Source organism: Lactuca virosa, chromosome 4 (assembly GCF_052849685.1).
Source record: "Lactuca virosa cultivar CGN04683 chromosome 4, Lactuca_virosa_CGN04683_v6, whole genome shotgun sequence".
Lineage (NCBI taxonomy): Eukaryota > Viridiplantae > Streptophyta > Magnoliopsida > Asterales > Asteraceae > Lactuca > Lactuca virosa.
In genome coordinates this window covers 528,806,381-528,810,418 of record NC_136429.1, presented here as the reverse complement: position 1 = coordinate 528,810,418, position 4,038 = coordinate 528,806,381, and the positions used below count along the sequence as shown (strand labels likewise).

General features: G+C 39.5%; 1 non-coding gene across 1 annotated transcript; it reads left to right on the top strand.

The window, feature by feature from the left end:
- Positions 1–425: 425 nt before the first annotated feature.
- LOC145110401 (small nucleolar RNA R71) lies at positions 426–532 on the top strand. The gene has a single exon (XR_013709781.1). It is a non-coding gene; the product is annotated as a small nucleolar RNA R71 (small nucleolar RNA).
- The last annotated feature ends 3,506 nt before the right edge of the window (positions 533–4,038 follow it).

Sequence of the window (4,038 nt, the reverse complement as noted above, 5' to 3'; positions counted from 1 at the left end):
ATGGCAGCCACTCCTTCTTTGGTTTCCTCCAATCTTCATCATACTTGTCCCCACTCGAGTAGCAAACTTGAGCCTTCTTGTTCCCATATTCATCCAAATGACAATCCTTAGTCAAGTGTGGCCCACTGCATCTCTCACATCCAACTCATATTACATGAATTGATTGGTCCATTTGGGCCAATCTCCAGTCCATAGTATTGAGCATTGCCATCATAGCAGCCATCTCTTCAGAATGTGCACCCACGCTGCCTTTTGCTCCATCTTGTCTTGGGTTGTGGTACTCACGAGAGTGTTTTGCGAATTCTTCAACTAACTCCTTGACCTCCCTTGGATTTTTCTTTGTCAGTGGCCATTGAGAATCAAGGAGTTGCCTTGTCATAACATTGACCCCATCATAGAAAATAGACATCTCTTATTGAACATTAAGATCATGTTGAGGACAATTCCTTAACAATCCTTTGTAACGCTCCTATGCCTCGTATAGTGACTCCCCCGGTTGTTGCTCAAACTTGGCTATTGCCTTCTTTAGTTTAGCAATCTTGGATGGTGGGCAAAATTGGTCCAAAAATTGTTCGTACATCTGAGCCCAAGTAGTGATTGTACCAGGTGGAAGTGCTTTTAACCAATCTTTAGCAGCTCCCTTAAAAGTAACGAGAAGCATCCTCAGCAAGATGGTATCTCTATTAACATTCGGGACATTGAAATAATCTGCAATGTCATTGACCTCATCTAGATGCTTAAAAGCATCCTCATGATCCTTTCCATAAAATGGAACATCCTTAAGTGCAGTAAGGATGTGTCCCTTCAACTCGACTGTGGCAGTGGAAGGAATAGCGGGTTGTACTAATCCCGGACCAACATTTTCTCGAATATGCTTCTTGTAAGCTCCGATTGACATTTCTTCAATATTCACCATTTCGTTGCTTGGCTCGTCTTCGGGTTCGATCGTATATAGTCCAAAATCATTCTCGGACTCGTATTCGGATTCGTTTGGGATAGGTATTTGATCTAAGCTTTCAATCTTGCTCTTGTCCTTTGAAGATGAATTCGACTCTCCCGTTTTCTTTCCTGACTTCTTTGAGAATACTGACTTGAGTTCTTGTAAAGGTGTCTTCTTAAGTGTTTGATCTTCTTTCACGTTCATATCCTTCTTGTTATGAAGGGCCGACTATGGATCTTCAAGTGGTGGCACCAAAGGTGTTTTGGAACCTCTGGTCATATACTCCTGCAAAGTAGACAAAATAAAAACGTAAAACTAAACAAAAACTAAATGAAAATTTCCTACAAACTGGGCACCACAACGTGGTAAGGGCTACCACCTCATGTGTAACGTCCGGGTTTCGGGGCTAAGCATTTTTAGACGATGTAATAGTCTAGGTCAACTATTGTAACTCTTTTGATGTAATAAAAATGAAATATTTGAGTATTTTGTGAATTTATGTGCTTATTATTTAATTATAAATGTATAATTAATAAAGAATAAAAATAAGCGTCAAAATTAAAATATGAGATAAGCCCGATATCTTTACATAAAGTTGTAGTGGTCAAAACAAGGATTCCGGAGATATAAAGAACGCCGAAATCCGAGTTATAACGAAGAAGTTATGACCCGACGAAGTTTCACGTCGGAACCGGCACGATACCGGGAAGCGTGAATAGTGAATTTATGATAAAGCAAGTTTTTAGCCGACACGACCTAAACGAGAATCGAAGATCTCTTTAATTGTGGCGTAACAATAAAAAGACAGACGAAAACGGACGTCGGATGAAGAAGTTATGAATTTTTAACGGACCAATCCTGTCCCGGCCTGTTAAAAATATAACTTTTAAAATAAATTCAAAATTTTCCAACGGAGTCTAAACGAAAGTTGTATATTACGTTCCCGCCTTCGCGTGGATATAAATAACGTAAAAAACGGAGCTCGTATGCGAGAGTTATGATTTTTCTAAGACGGGAGGCCGATACGCGGTATTGGGTGACATGGCACCACCAGAAATTGGACATGTGGCACCACCAGAAATTGGACACATGGCACCACCAGAAATTGGACATGTGACACCACCAGAATTTGGACAAGTGGCACCACCAGAAGGCCACCACATGCCCCAACTCACTATAAATAGAAGTGCCGGGTTCTCTCATTTCTTACACCTTTCCTCTTCCACTTTCTCTCTCTAAACTCTCTCTCTAAGCTCCCTTGAGCCCCTAAAGTCTAGGTAAACCCCCTAGCACCCGAAGGAAGTCCCGAGGCTCCCGGAGTCCCGAGAAAAGAACCTTTCGGCTCGGAAACGCTGCTCCAGCGAAGTCCGGTTTTGAGAAAAACCCGCTGTAAGTAAGGTACGCCTACGAAATTTTTAATATAACTTTTAAATAATTATAGTAATGTTATTAGGTCCTTAAAATAATTATTTGGGCTATTATTATTTATATATTGGGTGTTATTTAACGCTTGTATAATAATAATAATAGCCAGACTATTAATTAGTCGCGGTTAACGTTAAAACTAAACGCTAGTGATATTAATACTAGGTTTTGATCAAGGAAAAATTGTTTTGAGATAACGGAGTGCTGTTCGAGTACCGAGTCACCACCTAATCAGGTGAGTGCATAGTTACTTTCATCTTACACATAGATATGAAGTATTTTATATTAATTACGTGCTATGTGTGCATATTATCTGAATACTTGCTGCCTATACTGATGAAAGATTTTTATACATGTTTTAAATAATTTAAACTGTATATGTATTCTATATCTACAAAAAAAAAATGTTGGAGTAAAACATGGGTAGATGTAATAAGACGATGTGTGATAAAATGATGAGAGGCCTCGATGTTGTTGTTGTTGATTCTGTCATCTAGCGGAGTATGGATGACGACCACAGACTCTTCTAGACAGTCCAGTGGAACGCTAGCAGGCTCACAACCTGTAGGTGTTTGTGAACGATGTGTTCACCGGTGTATTCCATCCCCCTCATGGTTGCCTTTAGGACATTTATTGCTGAGGAAACCCCTTGGCAGTAGTGTCCATCCCGATGTTGATCCTTAGTCTAGGTCCCTTATGATAGGTGTTTTAGGGACGTAATGTGAGGATAACGGGAACGGGTAATCGGGTTATTGTTGGTTGATGAAATTAATAAACTTATTTATTGTGGGTTGAAAACCCTATGTGCTCACCAGGCTCCCAAGCCTGACCCACTCAGTTTCTTGTATTACAGGTAGTGGCGCACGAGCATAGATATGATGTTTGGGATGAGAGATTACGGATATAGGCCTGTAGATATGAATAAATGTAGTAAGGCTTATATTGTACTGTTTATGCTTTTGATCTGTATTGAACATGACATCCCGAGGTTTTTAATGAAATACATTTCTACGGAAATGCTTTGATAAATCTTTATCATATTTTATTTTGGGAACAAATTTCGCAACACTTTTATTTAAAATGTTACTCTGATTTTTAAACAAAGCATAAACAAAATCGGTCTTTTCTGGCCGTGAAAATGGGGATGTCACAGTTGGTATCAGAGCATTAGTTTAAGCGAACTAGGAATTTGTAGGATTTCTAGACTTAAACTTAGAATGCTAAGCAATGATTGTGAGGTGTGAGCACTAGCTTATTTTAGGAATTGTGCCTAAAATGCTTTTATGTGCTAAATGATTTATGCCTTATATGTTGTTATTTGTTCGGATCTATGGTCTGTTGCCGACCGGATCTGGAAACCTTATGTGTTTAGGATTTTAAACGTACAACTACGATATTAGAACTAACATGTAAACGTTTCGGAGAGATAAGGATGATTTAAACGTCTATCCTGAATAAAGATCTAAATTCACCTTATTCGGTGTATAGATCAAAATGGCAAGAACCCGCAGTGGAGCTGGAAACGCAAACGAAAACAGGAATCGACCACCTGTAATTGAGCAAATACCTGTTGTAGCTGCAGCACCTGAGCCAGTAACGATGGCTGGTGTACAATTGATGATTCAGGCGATGTTGGATAATCAGATGGAAGAAACTAGACGTCTGCTTCGACA